The sequence below is a fragment of the Cottoperca gobio genome, chromosome 16 (assembly GCF_900634415.1).
Source record: "Cottoperca gobio chromosome 16, fCotGob3.1, whole genome shotgun sequence".
NCBI lineage: Eukaryota > Metazoa > Chordata > Actinopteri > Perciformes > Bovichtidae > Cottoperca > Cottoperca gobio.
In genome coordinates, this window is record NC_041370.1 from 15,640,896 (window position 1) to 15,666,592 (window position 25,697).

At 40.7% G+C, this 25,697-nt stretch overlaps 1 long non-coding RNA gene across 2 annotated transcripts in view; it reads left to right on the forward strand.

Moving 5' to 3' along the window:
• Nucleotides 1-25,697, forward strand: part of LOC115021854 (uncharacterized) — a 102,057-nt gene that overhangs the window by 52,872 nt on the left and 23,488 nt on the right. Inside the window, exon 4 of one of the 2 annotated variants that reach the window (XR_003833760.1) lies at nucleotides 11,854-11,933. The exons of the other annotated variant lie outside the window; for it this stretch is intronic. This is a non-coding gene — a long non-coding RNA (uncharacterized LOC115021854). The remainder of the gene's footprint in view (nucleotides 1-11,853; nucleotides 11,934-25,697) is intronic. 2 annotated transcript variants of the gene reach the window in all.

The following is a 25,697-nucleotide window of genomic DNA, read 5'->3' on the forward strand; positions in this document are numbered from 1 at the left end:
TATGCCTTTGCATGTTTATTAGCAGGTTGGATCCTGCTGAGGAGACAGATGTTCATGGGCAGAGATGAGACACAGTGTCAAAATGAATCCACTTGTGTGTGTGTGTGTGTTTGCGTGTGTGTGAGGGTGAGTAGTCTTCCACATGGAAGTCAGAAAAGCTGTCCTTCACTTGTCTGTGTTGTCTTCACGACATATATATATATTAAATATAGAAATACATCTGTGGTGATCTTGTGTAAAACCATAACGGGCACTCCCATACACTTCATCATCAATGAAATGCAAAAAATGTCAACAAAATAACAAAAAAATGTTTTACCTGTGAAGTTTATACCAACAAAATGTTTTATATTGATGTGCATTCATCTTTGTATATATGTGTGTGTGTGTGTGTGTGTGTGTGTGTGTGTGTGTGTGTGTGTGTGTGTGTGTGTGTGTACTCGTACTGTTAATGTTGGCATGCTTTAGTGCAGACAGGTTAGACATCAACTTTCAGCCATGAGGTGACTGAGTTTCCTGAAGCTTCAGCAGATGTTCAAACCCCAGGATTCACCTTCTGCATTTTTCTATATTTTGCACTCTTCCTGTTTTTATTACTTGGGATTTCCTGAGCTCAAATGGATTACAGAAAGCTGGATTACGGGAAAAACTACTGGTCGAATTTTATGAAATTTGGCAGTAAGGGTGCAGCATGTGCTATAGAAACACCCATTAAATATTAGATACACGCATTATTTTTTCACTTATAGAAATAGCCTTGGTGGAGTTCTGAGCTCTTCAAAGTGCCCTTTCTAGTTTCAATTGAGTTTGGGACAATTTGGAGAAGAATATACACACACATCCACAAACACAAACAAACAGACACACACACACATACTTATTCAACATACAACACATTAATATACAGACACACATACAGTACCACAGGCTGTTGATGACAGACAATGACTGAGGATGCAGATAAGCATGCACCCACACAGAAACACAAGGAAGTGCTGGTTTGGATGTTATGCAAAATTATAGCTCCTGTATATGAAGACACACACACACACACACACACACACACACACACACACACACACACACACACACACACACACACACACACACACACACACACACACTATATGTCAAGTGATTAGTTACACAATTAGAACAAAAGTTCCGTAAAAAGCAGAAGCTCTAACTGTTTGTAAGGGAGAAATGAAACTTGTGAAGTCAGTTGAAGCCAGATATGAGTTAAGATGTATCACATTGTGTTGCCTTGTTTGAAAAACACATCCAACATGATCCAGAACACACGTAATAATATTCTATTTTTAACATATTATATAATCATTATTTTAATATGAATCTGGGAGGCTGTAATGCTAATGATTAACTTGTCAAGACAGTTTTGTGTAATGCAGAATAATCTTACAATGCCCAGCCACCTTTGCAAAATGGTAATTATTCCAATAAAGTACTGGACATTACATAATTATAGCTGGTACTCTCCAGTTCAATGTGATTCAGTGAAGTCTAAATCTGGAAATTAGTGGGAGATGATTTTGACAAATGCTGTACCCACAGGAACAACTTTGTCTGGCCAACCCTTAGCGGTGTGTTCTAATTGGCTGTAATTGTGGCTGTAGTCTACTCAATGAAAGCAATCAAAAGCAAGCAATTACAAGACATTGGTCACCAGCCCTGGGGACAAAACTTCAGACCAGGGTACACACACACACACACACACACACACACACACACACACACACACACACACACACACACACACACACACACACAGTCACCCACACACTTCCTGTGTGTTTCATGTAAGACGGTCTTTTCTTCTTTTTCTTCTGTTTGGAGAGGAAGTGCGGGTCTAATGACTTTTCCTATGCGTCACAAACACTGCATGTGGGAGGCAGACAGCCGCACTGCACGTGTGCATGTGAGAACCTTTATGCATATATGTATGAGTTTAGGATTTTTTGATGGTGGGTTTAGTTTTGTATTGGTTAGAGGTTTCATGTGTTTTTAAGAGTTTTGTTTTTTGACAAAACTTTACATTTGTGTTCATTTGTGTCTGCGCGTGTTCATGTGTTTGCAGGAAATGTGCACACTCAGATGTTGTTGACTATTTTTGGTCTGTCTCTGAAAAACAAGTTTGTCTCTGAGGAATTTTACACATATGCTTGTTTCACTGTGTGCATTTGATGTGACCATGTGCACTTGTGGGACACTTCTGTATGTGCTTGTAATAAAGTGTGACCATACAGTACTGTGTGCAGTTTGTTTTTGCATGTGCCTCTTGCTCAGTTCTTGTAAACACCGCTACCCCTGAGACCTCCCACAATCTGCAGAACTCACTGTTCAGATTTTTTGTATAACTCACACTCTACATGGATACTAATTAATATTTTATTTCATATGAGAATTAATGTGGACCGAGATGAAATTTCAGCCAAATTTGTTGTAGTAATGTATCCTATATTTATGATGGCTGCTACCAGTACACCTCCTGACTTTTGCATTGGTGTCCCATAGCATTATTTTAGAGTTGAAGGAGAATTCTACCACCAAATCAACAATGAGCTGACAAGCAAGTCAGCTTTTTAAAATTACATTTTAAAAAGTTTGAGAAACATTTTCATGGTTTAAGTTTGTAAGGATACAAGTGATACAATAGATAACAGCTCACTGCACCGTGTCTCACTCCTTCACTCTAAATCAACAGATTAGATTTTTTACCCAAATCCCAATCTTTTCCTAAACCTAACTAAGTAGTTAACCTTCCTTTGAAGACGGAAGTTTATTTTGAAAAGACGGTACACATGCAACGAGCGGAAATTTACACACGTTGCTGGACATGATTAGATACAATACCTTTGGTTTTCACTTATGATGTCACTCCATCCAATACTTGTTACTAAACTGTCAATGTAAACATAACATTGATCAGACATTTCATAATTAATGTGGCTCACTGATGCAGGGCTTCCTTTCTAAATATTCATGCAATCAAAATATTGGGTTCAAATATCTCAAGCAATGTTATACAATCAAGTGTTTAGCTCTAAACCTCTTTTCCAAAAGTGTAAATAATTCTTCATTGGAGTTAAACCAGTTTAGCTAATCCAGCAATGCGTGTTGGTTCCCCAAGCTACAGCTGCAATGATTTCGCACAGTTTACCTGGGGCCACAGAGTAGTGTTCTGCTCAAAACGAGTACACATTCAAAGACCAAGGTTGGTGCTTAGCTATGAGCAAGGGACTATTGAAACATTATTTTAGGTGAAATGAAAAACAGAATCAAAAAACGTGTTTTGATTGGTTCCAAGGCCTTTCCTGAACTCTTCCTCCAAACTCATCACACCCCTTCTCTACCTTTGCTCCCTGATGCCAACTCCATCATTTCCCTTACTATGACTTACACTTATGAACAAACACTCTCCTTTTTCTTCTTTATCTTTCGCCCCCTCTTTCATGTCTTTTCTCTCTCTCTCTCTCTCTCTCTCTCTCTCTCTCTCTCTCTCTCTCTCTCTCTCTCTCTCTCTCTCTCTCTCCTTGCCCTTCCATCACTACATCCTTCCTTTTTTCATAACCTAACTGGATCTCAACTCTTTTTGTTCACCTCCATTTTTATTTTCCTTAATGTATTTCTCTCATTGCCTTCCCATCCTTCCGTCTTTCTTTCTTTCTCTCTGTCGCTATCAAATTCAAAATGTTTTCAACTTAAAATATGTTTCCTTCATACAGTCTGTGTACTGCAGGTCTCATCTCTAAAGGCACAGTCACACATATTCGTATGGTGGAAACGTAAACGAAAAATAGCTCACAATTTGTCAGAGTCCAAATACGTCCAACTTTTCATTGGATTGGAAAAGTGAACGTATACAGATACGCATGTCTAACCTATTGATAGCGTATCACTTACTTATACAAAATGTATCAGACGAATGCCCAACGAATGCATAACTTATACAAAAATATGGCGTAAACCAAATATAGGCAGTATTGCTGATATATTTTACGTTATATTATATTTATATTTATATTTATATTTATATTTATATTATATAATATAATATATATATATATATATATATATATATATATATATATTTATATATAGTTATATTATCATATTTTACACCATATTTTAGCTGGTGTACGTTGATATAAGGTAAGGCATAAGTAGTATTCGTTAAGAGCATGCTGTGTTACGCTCGGGTATAGTGTTGAACGCTGAATCTACGTATGACGTACCCAACGTGTGCTTCATAAGTTATGCAGACGTTACACATAAGTTACGTTTTGTTAGACATAGAGGTACGTTACTTTTATGTCGGCTGACGGTGAACCCTACATCCAATTTATTGATAACGAGTGGATAACCTATTCGTAACATATGTTAAACTTATGCCTGGCGGAGGAGTAACTTATTAAACGTGTTTCTACAGTACAGCCAGCGTTCAGCAAGCGTTTTGGGAGCTTATTGGGGTTTGAATATAGTATATAAGTCTAAGCTTTTAGTGATGTCCTGTCAGTGATGAGAGCCAATCCAAACCACTATACCTGCAAAAATGTGCATTAATCAACCATCCAAACCTGACCCGCAAACAGATAATTGTTTGCATTATAGTAGCATAATTGAGACAAGTGCTCTTGAATGCCACGGCTCGCAGTGTGTGTGTGTGTGTGTGTGTGAGTGTGTGTGTGTATTTTTGAGAGAGAGAGAGAGACAGATGCAGGGAAAGGTGGACTAATTACTAATTGAACACGGAACACTGCTTTGTCACTGCTCAATCCCGTGAAATGTTATAGTAAGTTCACCCAAACCCACCCATCCCTCGGGTTAATCACTACAGGCTAGTGTTTCCACATGTTTCCAGCTTTTGTGCTAAGCTACTGGCTGAGCTTCAAATTCAACATACAGATATGAGTTTGGTATCAATCATCTCATCTCACTCTTAGTAAGAAAATGGTTAAGCATACATCAAAATAATTCCTCCTACTTTTTATGTGATCATGTTTCAATTACTACGTTATCGCTGACCATGCAGTTTATTACAATGTGTCTGTTTCACCCATTTTTTAATGACACATTCCTCTAAACGGTATTCTCAATCATATATTTATGTAATTTTGTTTTATTTGGTGCGAGTTATTCCAACATTTTAGCAAATGTATAGTTTCATTGTTTTTAGCCCTTTGAATTCTTTACAGCAATTAAATGGAAGGGGATGACTTGGATTTTGCCTCTTCACCAGAAACATGTAAAGGGAGATTGTTTCTCTTACTGTCCTCCTCTCTTTTTAGCGCTCTTCAAACCCCCTCACTTTCAGCTCCACATCATCTGCAGTGAGACTACTGTTGCAGATGAGTTGAGTTCAGTTGAGGTCAGACAGACAGTGTGTGCTGGGAGATACAGCCTGGCTACCAACCAGATAAGTTGGAAGGAGATGTCCTGGTATTTTTCTCTCGCTCTTCTGAGAGCTTGTTGCTCCCACTGAGCGTTGGAGGCTATGAAGAGCTCTTGGGAAAGCAGATCTGACCATTAGAGCAAATAGTAATGATAATAAAAGAAGTGTAGCCTCTCTCTCATTTCACTATCCCTCCTTCTCAGCCTCCATCTCACCTCCCATATGCATACACACACACACACACACACACACACACACACACACACACACACACACACACACACGATTTGAATGATTTATTTATGTCAGCATAAATTACAGTAATAATCTCTGGTGTACTGTATGATAATCAGATACTGTTGCAGTTCGTGTTTTAGCAGTGATGTGTAGTGGTGCCTTGATACCAGCTAATTTTGATCGGTGTGTGCCTGTGTGCGTGTGTGTTTGTTTAAACTCACTTGGCTTTCCCTGACAATTTTGATCTGAGTAAACAAGGAGCCAGCCAAATAACTGTAATGAGAGAGAGAGAGAGAGAGAGAGAGAGAGAGAGAGAGAGAGAGAGAGAGAGAGAGAGAGAGAGAGAGAGAGGAGAAGCAAGGAGCCAGCCACATAACTGTAATGAGAGAGAGAGAGAGGAGAGAGAGAGAGAGAGAGAGAGAGAGAGAGAGAGAGAGAGAGAGAGAGAGAGAAAGTGTGTGAAGCATGAGAAAAGCAGAAAGGCAGAGGCAGACACTTAGTCAGGCTAAACCCTGAAGTCATGGACAGGAAGCTGATATTTTCCCAGACTTACTTGACTTTTTTTTTGGAGTCTGATCCGACAATTGTAGCTTCCTCTGAGGGGCTAATAATACAACAGAGCCATTGTGCAAAGCGTTGTTTCCCCCTCGCCTGGTTCAGCAAGAGAGAATGTGTTTGCATGAAATCTTTCCACTCCCAGTGTGGTTGGGTGGAGCTTTTACTGCCATCAGATTGGATTGTCACACCACATCGTAATAACGCACTATTATAGTCTGGCTTAGATGAACATGAATACACAGATAACAGTGCTCTAGCTAGTAGCCACTATACAGTTCTCCATTTCCTTTATATATCTTGCATTGGTGCTGTGGTTTATTTCCAAATGATTTATTTTTGGGTGGAGCAGCTCTGCAGAAAGTTTTTGAAATGTGGCAAATATCACATAACTGTAATATGAATGGATTTAGGCTAAAGCGGACATGCCTTTGAGGATGGATAAACCGATACACATGCAAGTACAGTGGTAGACATTGTAAGCATTTAGTACACAAACAAGGCAGAAAGAATGTAAAAAGCACTATTTGATTTTTAGACATGTAGCCATAAATACACACAGAGTGGATGAATACACCCATACACATAGTCAAGGCCAATTTAAGTGAAGTGTTTTAATAGAACACATTTGGCACTACAGTAAATATAGATCAAAATTAGAACAGGATTATGGAGATTAAATGTATGTTCAGACAGAAAGTAAAGGAAATGTTTGCTTCACATCTTTGGCATGCTGGAGCATTTGGGTTTATTTGGCCAAAAACAGCCAATGCACCAACTGTGCACAGACGTTAGCTGTGTGCTAGACATCAACATATGCACCAACCCGTGTTTGTATCTGTGTTCAGCTCAGGCTCTGTCTGAATTCAGAACGCACCAGAAACTGGTTCTCTCTGTTATTTTCCACAAGTTTGACTTATTTTCTATATCGTCTCTGTACGTTCATATAGCAGATTTGTAAAGCACAGGAGATAACTACGCTTTTCCATTGACTTTATATGCAATCGTGCTGCCTCGACATTTTGTTTCCTTCTCTTTCTGTCTGAATACACAGGAAGGGTTCTAGAGCGTATTGTTTTTTAATTACAAACAAAATAATCTGTCTATCAGATGTGATTGATATTTGTTCTCCAACATAAAAATCCTTGCTGCGAGACCCAAAACAAATGTTGCGGGCGCACATACAGTATATACTACATATATATGTAGGAGGGAGTGTGCAGTCATCATCATCTTCTTTGAATGAATTTTCCAAGTAGGGATTGTGGATTGGTAGCTGGAGAGGGGCCAGTTTGCTTCTGAGGTGCCCTTGAGCATGGCACCAAACCCTCAACTACTCGGGGCGCCTAACCATGGCAGTTTCCCTTGCTCTGACACCTCTCCATTACTTCAACGGGTATAGGTCCTGTTTGTGCATGTGTGTCAACAGACTGAACATTGAATTTCCCCTGAAGGGAGTAATCAAGTATATATTCTTCTTCTTAGTAAAAAGCTGAGCAACTGTATTAGCATATCTCTAGATTAAAAACATCCATAATGCTACGTGTCTTATTTGTCCTGTGGGGTTGAGTTTTATTAGAAACTGTGTTGCGGGCAGGTGCAACATCGAAAATAGTCCCACACAGACTTGAAGGCTGCATCTGAGATTAAATTACTTGTTAGATGGATGGCTTTTGTAGTGTTCTTGACACAACGTTACAAAAAATGTAAGTGATCTTACAAATAAAAAATCAACCCTAGCTTTGCTTTGATATTCACTTCATACCTATGCTATACCTACATTGCATCAAACGTGTGGACCTTTATACAATATAATGTTTTGTTGAATTTTTAAACACACAAACCTTTACTAATTATTCACCTTTCCTAGACACACAAATGGTCAATGCTGGGTTTGGGGATGAGATGATTATATAAAATCACAAGGAAAGCATTACTCTTACATGAGTTGGGAGAAGTGAAGTCATTTATATGACCTAGACAGCGCAACATTAAAAAGACAAATCACTGTGTATCCTAGCTTACCCTTGATCATCCCCGCAGGCAAGGTAAACTCAGTCTGTCTGTCCAGGTTGACCAGTTTTTCCTTCTGTACTTGTGTGTCTCTGTGTGTATGGCTGTAGCCTTGCATGCATCCCTATCTGTTCATCTGGCTTCTGGCCGGTCTCGCTGTTTGTCTCCATGTTTGGCTAACCATGCATCTTTCATTTTTATCAGTAAGTCTATCAATTGGTGTGTGTATGTGTGTGTCCATGGGTGAAATGACCACTGGGTTTCCCGCTGTGTTGACCACATGCTCCACTCCATTCTCCTTTCCTCAGGTCCTCCTTTTTAACCCACCTGGCTACTCTGCCTTGACAACCCATGTTGTTCAGTCTGGCCTTGCTTTTTGTGTTGCACTGATTGATCACATTATTCAGACTTTTTCATCCTCGGGGTTTGTGGCCCCATGTGGGGTCCCTGCAGGTGAAAGTGGTTCTCCATGAAAATAAATCCTACCGGGAAGACCAAACAAATGCAATGTGACATACAGGAAGTTTTCATACTAATACATTTTGCTACTCTCAATATTCTATAGTAGTGATTCAACCAGTACGCCCTTCATGAACAATTTAAAATGTTCTGCTCAAATCATCTGCTGTCACGAAGGTCTTTCCTGGCATCTCTGTGTTGACCAGGGATCGCTACCTTCACTGAACAAACAATGCAATTAGCAGCACCTAGAGTAGGGATGGGCAACTGGTGGCCCTGCGAGTCAATTTCCAGAAACAATCTGTCGGAGCTCCGCGAGGGGGGGCGGGGGTGCTGTCGGAGCTCCGTGAGGGGGGGGGGGGGGGGGGGGGTGCAAAGTGGCCCTCTGGCAGTGAGGACACACTTTTTGTGGCCCTCCCTATCCTCAAAGTTTCCCATCCCTGACCTAGAGCAATCTGATGACTATAAGCCAATATATCTGGGATTTTGGTGTAACCAGCGGCTATCTGGGCCAAGACTTCCTTCTCTGTCAGCTGCTAATTGTTTAGATATGATTAGCATGTTAAGATGCAAGAATTTGATTTGCGTTCTTCTTCTACAGGATTGTTTCACAAGTGGCAAGTTTACAAGCTAATTGTAAGCTAATTAAAAGCTAAATCGATACATGATGGGTTCAGAGACTGTATTTCGACCAGTATGCTCTGCTTGCTCTTCACACGGACTGTTTGCCTGCATTCAAACAAAGCCTGCTCAAAGGTGATTGCCCAATCCTACTCGGAAAGGAAAACAGAATGCTTCTGACACCAAAATCTTATACTGTTGCCTGCGGATTCTGCAATCAGAATCAGAATCTTTTTTATAAAGATAATACCTTCAGATACTCAAACGATACTGAATGAAAATGATAAGAAAAATGGTCAACAGTGCTGCACAGAGCACACTGACTGACAAAGAGCATGATATCAGAAGCCCATTCTGACAATCAACTACTGACATCTAATGAATACCTTTAAAAACTGCTACACAATCCTTCCCCCTCTCTCTCCATCTGATCCCAACTATTTTATCTTTACACTCATAGCCATATTTTACAGCAGTCAGAGACAATCAAGGTCTAATTTGCCTTGGCCAGAGCTTGTGAGCACAAATACCTGACAAGTGTGCCATGTGGTTAGTAGGAGTCTGTCTCAGTGAATAACCTTACCTGTCTGAATGCGTGTGTTTGTTAACATGTGCAGTTTGTGTGATTATGTGTGTAGATATACCCATTTTTCTGTGAATATGTCCATCCGTATGTGTGTTTTGCCCAGGTATCTTTGTCTATGTCTTCTCATTATCTTCTCTCTATGTCCAGAGACAGGCGGTGAATTGGTGTTTCCCGCTCTGGACTGATTTGGATGATTAGATGTGCCACAGTGACATAGAGTGAAAAACAGAGGATTTGGCACGGGGAGTGTTTTTGTTTCACCTGCTTCCTTTCTTTGTTTTTAACAGGTTTACAAAGGATGCCATAATAACAGGGCTAAGCTGTGTGGCAAAAATATCAAAACAAAAAGTTTCATCTGATCCAATTCCATTATGGCGTCCCTTCGTTTCACTGATCAAATTATTCCCTCATGAATTCTTGAAGGCATGTTACTGATATTATTGAGCTCATTCAGAACAATTGAAATAAGTGCTTGCACCTCTTTGCCCTGGTGTAAACATTCACTTGTGCCCTCTTTAAACTTTCTCCCAGTCTCTATTTAAAGGGCAGACGCTAGTAAAACTACCCAGCTGTCTGCTCTCTCTCTTTCTCTCTGTAAACCTAGCCAGCTGTCTGCCCTCCACTTCTGACCTTGTCTTGATGAACACCGTTGTGTGTGTGCGAGTGCACACATGTATATGTGTGTGTGTGTGTGTGTGTGTGTGCATATATGTCAATGGGCTTTCAGTGCGACCCTTGACCTTTTGTGACAGACAGGCTAAATCTAGCCACCCCGCCTCTCACTCTTGATCTCGTCTCCTTTTCTCCCCTCTGTTTCCTGACTGATAGCCTGTCAGTAGGACAAGCGCCCAGGCTTGGACATTATGTGTGTGTGTGTGTGTGTGTGTGTGTGTGTGTGTGTGTGTGTGTGTGTGTGTGTGTGTCTTTGTGTGTGTGTGAGGGTGGGGTGGGTGAGTTCCAGTGAGACAGGGAGGGAAAAAGAGCACGTTCAAGTGTGTGTTTGTGTATTGGTGAAGGTGTATGCACAAGCTAAGGGGGTCACAGAGGAAGAGACTGTCCAGATATTTTAAAAAATAACAACCCATATAGTCGAGAAGCTGTGTGTTTGTGTGTGTGTTGTCGCAAAGAGTATCTGGTAATTATTTAGTCAGGCTTTGACCTTTGACCCTCTCCTTTGACTTCCCACATCCTGTTCAACTGGATATAAGATGAACACACATTCATACATATGCACACTCATACACCCTCACACGCTCACGCACATACTGGGGTTTAAGGGGTTTGTGTTTGTGTGGGCTTGGAGTTTTGCGATTTCACCAACGTGAGTAGTTCAGGGTAGAAAAACATGACTGGACTATCAAGGAATGTGTGCAAAATGGATCATGCTGTTAACATACACATTAGGTAGACGCAGCCGCTATTCTATTTTATTATATTCCCAGTATACCCTTCTGTGTCTATTATATTACCATAAATTGTAAGGGGCCAAAAAAAAAGATTAACCCTGAGGAGTGAGAACAATGTGGGAAGTGTAGAATGAAGTTAACTGTTATTGAATGTTTTATGACGATTACTGCCAATAACTTTACTATTTATTGATTACTTCGTGCACTGCTGGCTTTTGTCTATTCAACAAAAGGACCCCAAATTATACAAAATATACCTTGGCAACCAATGTTCCTTTCCTGCGAGAAGAGAAGCAGCAGGAGTGGCTCTGGGTTCTTTCCCTGCTGGATTAAAATACTTTGTTATTTTGTGATAACATCTACTCAGACCCTTATATTCGCCCTCATTATCCCAGTCTATGTTTTGTTTATTTGTGTGTGTCCTGTGCAGTAGCACCAGTGTATGGTGTATCCAGTTTGTAATGTTATTCATAAACATGTATGTGTAAGAGAAGGATAATTATCAGTGCATTTTTATAGCACATTAATGACTGACAATTACTTTTTTTTATTTCATCTCTGTTTAGCTACATTCTTTCCAACCCCCACAACCCATGGCTGTGCAGCTATACCCACTGATGAAGCAACAATGCAGACAGAACTTTAGGTATGATGTCTTAACGTTTTTATGGTTATGGATGGAGCGTTATAAATAGTTAATCTAGGTTTATTTTTATTTTTATATGTAGTAGTTACGCTAGTGCTACGCCTTGTGGTTGAATTGCCATAACCATATCTCATCACTGCAGATATCCCAGCAGTAATAGCAGCAAATGTCATCACATGATGCTTCAATATAAAAACATAAAGAAAAAGAATGTATCGTTGCATGATGACATTTATTTCACCAGCCTTCCCAAGGTATCAAACATTAAAACGCACACAATAAAACAGAGTGCAGCAGTATAGAAAACAAAGTAAAAACAATAAAAATACAGCAGTGAAGTGGAATTCAATAAAAATCACTTGAAAGCGCAGACTCAATTATGGTCAGGCTTGAGTTTAGCTTGAGGGGAAAACTTTGTTTTTAACTGCCGGGGCTGAGTGTGAATGGGTTGACTTGGTGCTTGGGCGAGATATTTGTCTGGACAGTGTGTGCTGCTGTGAGAGTGTGTTAGTGCAAGGGTGCGGGTGTGTTTGTGTGTGGATGTTAAAGGATGTCTGTGATTGCAAGCCGCAGAGCCCCTATCCTTAATTCCAGGGTGAACTTGGTCTTCCTCCCCTTTCAAGTCTTCTTTTCAACACAGACTGACACGAGACATTTTTACATGAGTCATCTCTCATGCAGTTCTCCCCTCATTATCCCCAATTATTCCGCAGATAATTAAAGTTTGCATGTGAAAATCATCTCTTAAATGATTGCATAAGGCATATGTTTTGTTTTTCCCTTGAAACATAATTGAGAATGAAAGTCAAACAACTGCCTATAAGGGGCTTTTATGTCATACTGGCAACTGTGAGTTATTCATTAGTTGTTATAATACTTGTTAGGTTTTTTTGATCAGTAAGCACTAGGGCTGCTAGATTTCAATTGTTAATCAAAAGTCCATTGAAATTAGCTTTTGATTTTGATCATAAAAACAACAAGAACAAAAAAGCTCACAACGACACATCACAGCTTACCACAGCTTCAGCACAACGCGGCATAGTAGCTTGCAGCTAAAAGACAACACCGGTAACTGCAGCACTTTCGGAGACACCATGGCCACTGCCAGAGTATGAGATGTCCACAATCCTACTGTTTGCTGAAGTCAGCGTGTGGCAACATTCTGAATTCACTGAGAGTTAAGTAAACAATGAACTCGTTGTTGACAGAAAAACTACAGTTCAGGATCTGGTGGCTTTTTGCATGTGAGGAAACTCACGCTGTTGTTGTAAAATACCTTTCTTCCATCTAGTGGCTTTTCTTTTAGTTTTTGCGTAGCCTACAGTTTGCTCCCTGGTGAAATATTATAGAAATGACATTTGACCATATGGCCTAAATGTGGTACATTTCCAAAACATATATCAGCTTGTATATTGTAGGTTATCTTTTTAAATGTAAATAACAGTAGTCAACAGAGCATAAAGCCAATGATCTGATGATCTTACCGAATCCAGACTCAAACGATGTCATAGTCAATGCTGTAAAGAAAACTAAATCGAATTGTGACCTTAATGTCGAGAGTCAAATTGAATCGTGGATTTGGAGACATCCCTAGTAACCACTTATGTGTCAGGGCAGTTTCTTGAGTAACTTTTCCTTTAAAAGAGGACTGTGGTATGATTTTGTAGTGAATATTGTAGGCCATCCACATAGGATGTTCTCTAAGTTCCCAAAGGTGTTAGTTGTCAAGCCTTTAGCTGTGTGCTTGTTCAATGTCACCTCACACCAGACCTGACCCTAGTGGCTTTTCACCTTTTGAAGGATGAACTTTGACCTTTAGAGAAATGACCCTTGATCTTAACAGGTCCTAATGGTGCAGAGAGGACTGCTGGTGACAGGAGACAGATGGAAACACACATACATTTAAAGGCATATACACATGTGCTGGTACGCAGACACTGAGACACTAATAGAGTGGAAAGCATTGCTGAGGATTGACAGGAGAACCATAGACACACACACACACACACACACACACACACACACACACACACACACACACACACACACACACACACACACACACACACAGACAGAGCTCAGATTACACAGGAAACTGCTGAGACATGCAGGTCATGTCTGTTTCCATGTTTATGGACCTAGGCAGACCAGCATATACACACTCACTATGTGTAATCAATTGTCTTTGTTTTGTGTGCTGTTGGACATAGTTTTGGCTAAGACAACACTGTCTGTTTGACACAGTAGTAGCTGGTTTTGTCTCGCCATAACTACAGGTCAGCTTGACTTTGTTTTATGACAATGTTTTGAGAACATGTATCCAAGTGTGCACAAACTCCTAAAGAACATGAATGGATACAGCACATGCATATACCTCGCCTACAATAATTGAGTTTTCTGAAGGTTAAACTGGACACAAACTAATTTGTTTTTGGCCTCCAAGGGCTACCCTCTCCTAAAATAATGAGCCTCGTAGTTTACCCTTTACTAAACCTCCCCAGCAGACCGCAGATGGCCTTTCAATTACCAAGCTAAAACATGCAGAGTGGCAATGCATGGCATTATCAATGAAAATGCAACAGGGACCACATTCTCAGCTCCTCGTGATCATCAAACAGGCAAGCACACACACCCACACACACCCACACACACCACCACACACTCACACACACATAAACACACACACACACCCACACACACACACACACACACCACCACACACTCACACACACATAAACACACACACACAGACACAAACACACATTTGCAGACATGCTCACATGGCACATATGTAGACAAATACACAAGCATATGGCATATGTACACACACTTGCATGCACGTGTGGACACACATACGCGCGCACGCACCAAGCCAGATTACTTTGCGTATTTGCTTAGCAAGCAATCTTTGTTGGGGTCACCACTCCTCACCCCTGCACTGCACCAATTTATAAAGCCAGCCTTCTGGGACCCAGTCAAGAGTGATCTGAACTTAGTTTCTGTGCTGCTGCTGACTGCTTCACATTCTACCTGAGGTTTCACATTTAAGATAAATGCAGTATTCAGCAAAAGAAGACTGACTGTTTGTGATTCTGAAGCTCATACATGTGGAATCAAGCCATTTCTTCTCCGATTTGCCACAATAACTCTTCAGCACTCACTATGTTAAGTGAGAAAGGCCATTAGGAATATACAAAATAATTAAACTGACCGTTTACAAGTTAAAATTTGCCATGAAGAATGAAAAGTTGAGTAGACAAAAGAAGGACTAGAAGTATTCTTTCCTCACTGTATAATCATATTTTTCTTTTGATGTTAACTATAATATTACTGGACACAAAAACAATGTTGTCTCCTGGTCTCTTTAGGTTGGGAATGTTTAGTGGTGCTGCATATTACACTGCACTTGAGCTTCATTGACAAGAAGATGCGAGTCAGAGGCCACTCTGATGCTTTGTAATTGCAATAAGGAACACAATGCTCTATATATAGCATACTTGCTGAATTGATCTAAATGTTATCCGAAATTCTAAATGAAATTTATTCAGATTCTCCAACATGCTCTGCAAAAATGATCTTCTAGCACACACCGACACACTCACACATCATCGACGGCAGCAGGCTATCATGCAGGTCTGACCATGAGCTCTGTGTTTTCAGTGTTTAAGCGAGGACACTTCGACATGTAGACATAAGTGTCCAACCCAAGCTCCCTGCTTGAACCACAGCCGCCACCATGCAATATAAATGTAAAGTCAGTGATCTTTAGCACTCATACATTAGCTGATTTACCTACTCTACTAAAAGTTTGATGTACTTTTTTTATCAACAAAGTCTTAAAGTATTAATGCTGAGGATTCAACCAGGAGAGTTGCATGTTTGTTCAAGTGTTGGAATCCTCACTCCTGTAACATTTACTATGAGATAGATCGACATTACTTACCATTTGGTCTTTTGAACTGCTACTCTATTATCTCAGCTGCTGTCACTGAACAAAGTGTTGGCAAAGAGCTGCTGTACAGTGTGTGGGTGATTAAGGATCTGTTTTAATCACTTAATAGGTGAATAGACAAACAGCAACATTTCTCATTATTTATACTGAAAATAACATACGTATATGCGCTTATACAATATTTACAGAATATATGATGGAGAAACAAATCAGGACGGGGGACATCTCTATTCTCTACGTCAGCATGACAGCTAAATGTTACCTTTGGATGCTTTTAGTGTGAAATGTTTGCGTTCATTTGTCTTTCTTTTTTAAATTGGCTCACACTGTGACTGAAAGTTGCGAAAAAACTATATGTATGCAAGTCCTACTGTTTGGGAATTTATAATTCTCTATTGATATGCTAAAAAGACATTTGGGATTGTGGGTTTTAAAGGAAGATATCCAACAGGGAGTTGTGGGATAGCAGAGGGTAGCTGCATAATCAGCTCCACCATCAGCTAACTGATGTTCTGCATAATAGAGATGGAATTTCTGGGTCAGTGTGTGTGTGTGTGTGTGTGTGTGTGTGTGTGTGTGTGTGTGTGTGTGTGTGTGTTTGTGTGTGTGTGTGTGTGTGTTTGTGTGTGTTTGTGTGTCTGTGTGTGTGTGTGGTAGTAGTGGTGGGGGTTTCTCCTTTTATCTGCATGGATGTGTGCATGTCTGCATGTGTCCTATCTGCCAGTGTATGCATGTGTGCAGTCTGCGTCTGTATGTTAATCTGTATGTGTGTGTGTGGGTGTGTATGTGTGTATCAGGGGAACTGACCTCTTTCCCCACAGGGAGGACAGTCTCTGTCTCATTAGGGATGAGAGACCGAGAGTGAGACAGACAGACAGACAGGCAGACAGACAGACAGACAGACAGACAGACAGACAGACAGACAGGAAGGGAGAGAATTAACAAAAAAACAGAAGATGTGTGTGTTTGGGGGGGGCACAGGGGGCATTAGTGGAAGGCAGGCATAGAATGTATTAGGGGGTTAAAGGTCACTTAGCCATTACCACAATGAGCAGGAAGGGCCATGGCAAAGGAGGTCATGAAGTTTTCTGATTCACACAGAACACACACACACACACACACACACACACACACACACACACACACACACACACACACACACACACACACACACACACTCACACACACACACACACACACACACACACACACCTCCCAGTTCCCTCCATGGGGTATATGTCACAATCCAGACTTCACTGTGGTTTAAGTGAATCAAGAGTCAGTGTGTGGGTGTTTGAGGTTTAGGAAACAGGGGAAGAAAGGGTGTGGGGGTGGATGGTAAGAGAGTGTGTGTGTGTGTGTGTGTGTGTGTGAGTGTTTATATAGACCGAAAATCAGATTGCTGGGTTCCATGTGTGTATTAGTCCACCCCGCGCTCTGTAGATTTGTGTGTGTGGTGGCGTACATGTGTGTGTGTGTGTGTGTGTGTGTGTGTGTGTGTGTGTGTGTGTGTGTGTGTGTGTGTGTGTGTGTGTTTGTGTAGAACGTGTGTGTTTGTGGGTGGAGGTTTGATTAATCAAATCTCAAGAGTCTCGATCCAGCCTGCCTGTCAAGTGACACAGAAGGCAGGTTTTCTTTAAATTTTCTTTTAAGTTAGATAAAGCTTTTTTTCCTTCATAGACAGAGCACTGTTTATGTAAGCACAGAGAGAAAGAGGAGGGAGGAGGAAACTAAAAGAGCAACTATAAGTCTGAGCAAAATCAAAGGACAAAATGTAGCTCTGGTTATTGTACACATCGTATTCAAAGGATATTGAAATCACACTTTGTAGTAGAAAGAAAAAAGGGATTGAGGGTGAGAGAGAGAGAGAGATGTTGAGTGATGGAGATCTGCTGAGTGAATGTCATAATAATCCTGGAGAAAAAGAAGAATAACACTGAAGTACAAAGCGACCACAACAGACGCCCTAAACCTCAACAAAGCTCACCACCTTATGATTACAGAGCGATGTGGTTTATCTGGCAGGAGGTTCTTATACTTATTACAGTCATAATCTAAACTCCTTCTGTGTTCATGATACAACAATTAGGCCTACACATGCCTTAAAGATCAGGTTCTTTAACCATATGTGCCACAGATCTGACTTTTAACTCATACTTCTATAGCAGTCTTTCCCAAAGTAAGGGACAATGCTATGAAATGTGAATTTATTTTCTAAATAAAAATAGAAAAAGAGCATTTTTTTATGGTCTGTTCAGCTCAGATGTTGTGTGCCGGACCATTTGTGAGAGTGGTGATTTTTAATGATAATATCCTCTCTGTCATCTACCAAGCAACGGGAACAGAGCATGTCTGGTCAGCATCATTTTAAAATTCATTGACAATTAATCAAAATATTGCTAAATGTTGTGAAAGGGGTGAGAAATAGAAAGGAGAGTAACTTGTATTTTCATTTAAAAGTGTTCCAAAATTGTAAGGTATACATTGTATGAGGTGGTGAGAAACTCATGTTGGTTGTGTTCTTATTCTGTAGTTTAAAAATGTCGATTCATTATGTATTTTTGTAAGCTTGGGTCCCGGGGACACATCAAATTTTTCCTTTGAGTCTCGAGCTGAAAAAGTTTGAGAATGCCTGTCCTTTAGTGTCCCAGTGATGTACATGTTAGCACATGCTGTCACGCGGCTTTCTAAGCTGCTCTCATATTGCTGAGCTAAAGACATTCACACTGTCTATTTGAATGCAGATATCACACTGTTAAACCATCGCAAACATTTTTCATGGCTGTGTATTGCCTTTAAGAAAGTGAGAGATAGATAGGTTGAGGATGAGAGAAAGATCGATGAAGAAAATGCAGGGAAACAGCCGGAGGGAAACAGAGCGTTGGACCGAGAAACAGACAGACAGAGCAGACTGGGATAGAGTGAGAGTCAGAGACAGAAAAAAAGAGAGGGGGAGAAATAAAGTAACCACAACAGAAGCCCAAAGCCCACTAAGTCTCCTTCTCCTTATGATGGTGGGGTGTGGTGTTGGGGATCTGGCACAACTTCCTACAGTACAGCCCCTTTCTAAACATCTCATGTATACACCCAGTCAGAGACAAAGTCATAGCTAACCACATCACAACGTTTGTGCCTATGTGTGTGTGTGTGTGTGTGTGTGTGTGTGTGTGTGTGCGTGTGTGTGTGTGTGTGTGTGGTTAGCTCAGCTGCTCCCAGGCTCACAGAAAGCATACGCTGCCTGAGCGTGTCAGAATTGTCTCTTGATCTCATCTGTCGTTTTATTGCCTAATCCCTGTCTCTCTCCTCGTTCTCCTCCTCATATACCCCATCCCCCCACCCCCTTTCTATCCTTCATCTTGTCCCTTCACCCCTCAACACCCTTCTCCATCTTTTTTCCTTAAGGTTTTAAACATAACCTTAGTTGCTTTGGAAACATATAATTCTTTCCATTCATGCCGATAAAGGTTGTCCCTTTTCCTGCCCTTACACACATCTGTCTTTCTCTCTGGGTTTGATATCTGCCTAGCGCATTGAATCCTTCAAAGCGTTCCTGTTTGCCAAAGATGAGTTTCAGATAGTAGCTAACCCACCATATGGGTCATTCATGCACTCTCCCAATGGGTTGAGAATGAGACGATGGTTTGCTCATGAATGTTTCATTCTGGTTTACATAACAGTGGCTCAGCTCTTTGGTCGCACACACTGACTGTATGATTACAAAAGGCCCTCGTCTTATTCTGTGACTGTCTGTCAGTGATCTCATACGTCCCCTGTCCCTTTAAATTGGCTTCTTCTTCGCTTTCTGACTCATTTTATAAAAATAATATCATGCATTCCAGGCATATCACCATCACACTGGAAACCCCCTAATCTCATTTTTTTTTTTCAATTTCAACCTTCCTTATTGGTATGACAGTTTATAGTTGTGTTGCTAAAGCATTCAAGGAAGGAGACATAAAGGAAAAGAAAGACTGAGCGGAATTCCAAAATATGATAATAGTTGGAATATAATTATCTGTACATGCAGTAAAACAAATTATAAAGTAGTTAAAGAAACTAAATTTATAAATCTAGAAAGTCAACATAGTTGTATACACTTATTAAATATGTCACGGACCACGGAATGAAAAACTCCACAAAGTGTCTGACGTACATACAAAAGATCTTTTAATACAAAGTTTACCCATTAACAATAACTATACACTTGACTAGATTAACCAGATGAACACTATTTATACATGAGGTAAGGGGACACAGGTGACAACAATCAGGGGCGGGGCTGTCGATCACAGAAGCGGGAAAACACACAAGGCAGGAAGTTAAGTGACCTGGAACAAGAGGGAAAGGTGAGTTTCAAAACAAAACAGGAAGTGCAAGACGACACTAGATAAGAGTGACGGTAACTTAACATAACGTGACCTGAGAGATATTAAACACTGAACATGAACTAAACTACAACATAAATACATGACATAACATTAAATAATCTGACGGGACGTGACAATATGTGCGAAAAATTATAAAAAGTAAAAATGTGGTTTCGCTTGAGAAACAGAAAAATGACTATGAATGTCCAGCCACGCTAGCGGCTCTGTGAGGCTGTACTTGGGTACAGCGGTGCTTTGAGCTAAATCCTAACGCCACCATGCTAACATCTCACAATCACAACACTAGCATGCCGATGTTTAGCAGCTAAAATATACAGTAGCCTATGTCATGTTTCCCATCTTAATTCAGGTTCACTAAAATAACTTCCTGGTGGTGCAAGAGAAAAAATCAGGCCTACAGATGTAGCCACTGGCTAAAATGTATGATCCTCACCAAAAAACATTTCTTCCTCGACTCATGGCCAGACTTTCAAACCAATTTCAAGTCCAAAGACATAACCTCCATGGTTGCTTTATTAGAGGTCATAAAGATGCATTATGCACATTATTATCAATTGCTATGTCAAGATTTTGTAGTTTCCATTCATGTTTCTATTCTCTATGCCAGTTTAAAGTATACATCTTTGGTGTATATAGCAGTAAGGCAGCTGTGTGCAGATTCACAGTTGATTTGTCTTCTTCTGTCTACCTCAAGTCAGCAGATAAATTGAGTTTCTGCTCTGCCATACTTCTGTGTTCCCCCATTAGAAAAGTAACTTTTTCACAACTTTGGTCATATTTTATTCTTATTGATTTTGGACCGTGCATAGAAAAACGAGTTTTCTTTCTCCATCCTGTGGCATAAGTAGAGTTTGCAGATGGCTGTGTCAACTTTTCTACTCCTGCTATTGTGCTTTTGGTTTCTACAGTCCTGTTAGTATAAGGGGAGGCTGGCTTTAGTTATTTTTTTGCCTACACTTGCTAGAAGTAGATATCTATTTTGTCCTCCTTTGGGACAACTAATCGCTCCTTTGTGTCAGTATGTCCGATATTCAGACATTTATTAAACATCTCAATCAACTTACTGAGTTCAAACTTTTAACTTCCTCTAAGGGCCAGATTTACCCACATGAAAGCACAGCTCAAATTTCATTCAATTTGCATATGGAATCTGCCTGTAATTAGCGTCTGATTCACTCAGGCAGCAAATAATTACACAATCAGTGACTGGCGCTGCCTGCGAGGCGCAGCCTGTGAGGGAAGCAGGGTCAACTTTTCAGCAGTATCGTCTCCAGCTCCAGTTCACATGAACCGAGCAACAGAAGTTTTGTTAAACATTTCTGGAGGACACTTGATGTGTTATAAATCAATCCGTTCATCAGCATCAAATCATTAATTTGTGTCCCTCATGCAATCTTTAGTTAGTCTTTATTCACTGACATCCAAACACCATCTACTGTCACCATGGATGGGACGGTGTGTGTGCTTTAATTGTATGTGTACTAACTCCATCATCTGTGGTCCAACACCAGCTCCAAAAGCTGCCATTGCCGTACATTTTAGCTGAGCGGTGTTAAGTTAGGACACCACTATGTATGAGTCAGGTCATCTTCGCCGTTGAACCGAGTCCCTCTCACCACCCATAAACGTGAAAATAGTAAATGTGTTTCCATGCTGCTTCAAATGTCTATTTCTGCATCAGTCGTGGTCCAACCTCAGTTCCTTCTCCTTTATACGTAGCCACCACTACTGTGTGTGTGAGTCAGGTTCTTGTAACCATTTATAAACATGGTGTTGAGCAGACAGTCACTCATAAATGTCTGTCTCCACCCTTTGGCAGATTCTTTCAGCAGGGGCTCTAAACCTGCCACTGAATATAGTTTGGCTCTTATCATGACACAGAGTCATTAAACGTTTATTAGGACCCATATGATCGAAGTAATAATAATCATCTCTTTTATATTCTCTCTGCCATTCCATCTCAGTCTCACTCTCTGTCTCTTTATCTCTCACCTGGTCTCGGACTTACTCTCTGTCTAGGTGTGTGCGGCGGTGATAACTGTGTGAGTCAGGCCTTCTGGTATGTTTAGTTTAGATTTTCTTTCTCTTACTATCTGTCATGTCCTCTCGGCCATTTAGTAGAGTGTGAAGCTGACAGACGATGCCCATGAATGATGAATGATGACTGGAGGTCTGTCTTGTGCCAACACAATGCATAATACAGCATAGATACAGCCATTCCAGCCCTCTGCACCGCACACATGATGCAGTTACTGTATCATTGGCATCCTCTGCAGATCTGCTCTAGGCAGTAAAATGCGACCACGTTGCCGCGTTCAGGCCTGTTCTACCTACCTACAATCCTAAATGCAGCTTTAGAAAGAGTTGGTCGGTGAGCCCTCGGACACACTCTAAAATTAAATGTTTTACTCATGTCAGGGATGGGCATGTTATGTTATGTTATTTCATTTCTAATAATAAGAATGATGCAGTTATATCTCTTTCTATGGTAGATTTCTTAATTAATCTTGTTGACTCGTAAAGTCCTCACAAGCCTAAAGGTTCTCCTGAGCAGAGAATGAAGTCACACTAACTCTGTGTGTGTGTTGTAATCCAAGCCTCTATGTGCTTTGTTTACGCAGCCAGTCCGGCCGAGCGTACATGTTGGTGCATGTGAGTCCATGTGTGTTGGAAGCTAATGGCCGCCTCTCTGCACTGCGCTCATATGGCGGTTAGCGTTGATAATGACATCCTGACCCATAGCGTTGTTGTGGAAGCGTGATGCCCACCCTCCAGTTTTCCATCAGGTTAACACTGTTAGCTTGTTTGCACTGTTTCCGCTGTTTCCGCTGTTTGCACCGTTAGCTGCCTGCCGCCGGCTCAGCCATCACCATGTTGAGTGCCATGTAAAGGCTATCCTTTAATCATAGATATGCTCTAAATTTAGCACATTTAAATTATTAATGGTGTACTTTATCTTACCCCTAAGTTCAGTCTACATAAAGCACCAGGCTATAAGCGATTGTGACCCCTACTTTACCAGCCGAATACTATGTGTACAACTTTTCTATCCATCATTGCACAATTTTCAAAATAAACTATGAATATGATTTTCCTCTCAGTATGTTTTCAAGGCAGCTTTAGAAGGACATATTTGACCTCTCACAGAAGACGTTGGGGTGCATCTGTTCGTGCATACAGTATGTCTCTGAGTGTTTTGTGGAGCGGGTGGCCACCGACACGAATACAGCATACAGACATGTTTACACGCCTGCATGTCTGTGCATCTGATTGTGTGGGCTTACATATACCCAGGGTGTACAGGCATGTTTCTCTGCCTGTGTCTGCATGCATGCATATGCCTATAAGTACTCTAGCCTGTGTTTCAGTATAGTCTGTGTCTGTCTGTGTGTTCCTACTGTAGTATGTAGGTCACCAATATATTCCTGATGAGGTCTAGTCCTCTGGAGAACTCTACAGATATGAGGGCCTAAATTAGACACTATTATCTGTGCGTGTGTGTGTGTAACTGTGTGAGAGAGAGAGAGCGAAATAGACACCATTATCAGACAAGGGTCTCACAGGCATGCATGTTTTTGTGCACATGCTTTTACCTGTAAAGAGCACTATCATGAGTGTGTTTGTCCAACTATGTGCGTAGGTGTTATTTGCATGCTATTTTCAACATAATGTATGTGTGTATGTGGGTTTGAAAATGACACACTGGTATCACCTGACAGGCTGCGTGTTACCACTAACCTGGGACTGTAAACTTCAACCCTCATTATTAACGACTGTTGGCTCAAAAAGCCTTTCCATATTGCTGTTACCGAGAGCCAAACTGCTAATAAGCCTCAAGTACCACTCCAAGAAAACGAGGTGTCCATTGGCACAGCAGTGTGTTAAGGTGATACCAAATGCAGGAAACACATATAATATCCATAAGGGTTGTGTTTGTAGCACTAGGGATGAAGAAATATGATTTCACAATGTGCAAAATGTACTAAATGCTGTATTTTTCCAGCTTCAAATAGAGTTTGAATGTGTTTTTGGAAGAAGTCAGGGCAGCTGAATGTTTTAACAGACTTGTCTTTAGACTTTGTCAATTAAACACAAATGATTCCATGCCCATACTTTTATTAAGTACTTTTGCATGGCGACCATTAAAGAACCAAAGGGAAATGATAATGAGGGTTTCTTTTAAGCATTCAAAATTACACATCTTCTGCCACTTCCTCAATAAAAATGTGACTTTTTGCATAGCTGCTGATCTTGGACAGTTTGTTGAAACATTAATTCCCCTTCATTTCAGGATGTCTACATTTCCAGCCAGCGTACTGTCCTTAAGTCACAGGGACAATACCACATGCAGTCAATCTGTCAAACCTATTCGTAAATTTTGCCAGAGCTCAGCCCAAAAGTTACATCGAATCTGAGAGGGATGAATGGAAGTGAGAATGTCTACCTTTGAAAAGCTTCATGCTTTGACCAAATCATATGCTGTCACTCCTAAGCTTTAGAAGGCCTGCACTTTTCATCAAAGCTCTTGATGGCTACCTTTCACAGTACTGTCGAATACACCCTCAAAAGCTTCCCTCCCTTCCCCTCCCAAATCTCTTTCTTCTCCCCTCCAGTGTCGACTACCCCTCTTCCCTGCCTCTCCTCCCCCCCTCCTCCAATCCTTCCATTCCCCTTGTCCTTAATCCCTCCTTCCCTCCCTCCTCAATGAAACTCTCAAATCCCTCCAGGTTTTTTTCTTTCTCTGTGCATGTGTGACTTCAGTACTGTCAAGGTAGATAAAACAAGAGGAATTCAGAATCATCACAGCCATAACCTGCCGTGATAATAATCCACTACTATCCTTCCCATGTGGCAGTAGGTTGATGTTACTGGCCTTTTTGGGATTTATTTGCATATTTGTTTCCCCTTTGTTTCTTTTGATGAATTATTTACTGCGGAGTGAAATTACAGCGGAGATCACTGATGATTGCTGTCGCAGGTGGATGGGTGCCTTTCTCCTCTTTGTAATTATTCCCTTTTTTCCAGATTTTCAATCATTTTTTTCCACTCATGTTCCCCAGTGACAACAGACAAGAAGCAGGAAAAAAACAAAACACACACATACATTTTAACATTTCTAGTGGAACCTTTCCACTGTCTAGCGGGAATGCTGCTTCCTTTGTTGTTGTAATGATTACAGAGTAGGAAAAACTAGGAGAGAAGGGAGAAAGTAGACATCAAATGGAAATAAATCTGTAAACACAAATGTGCTGGGAGGGCTACCTCACACACCTCCCACACACAGGACAAAAAAAACTTGCACACTCACACTCATCATCTGACCAATCAAGAGACTTGGTTAGCATAAAATAAACTACTAATAATAATTAAACAGAGCAGTTTGTGATGCTTTTGAATCAACTTTGAACACAAAGTCAAAATAAG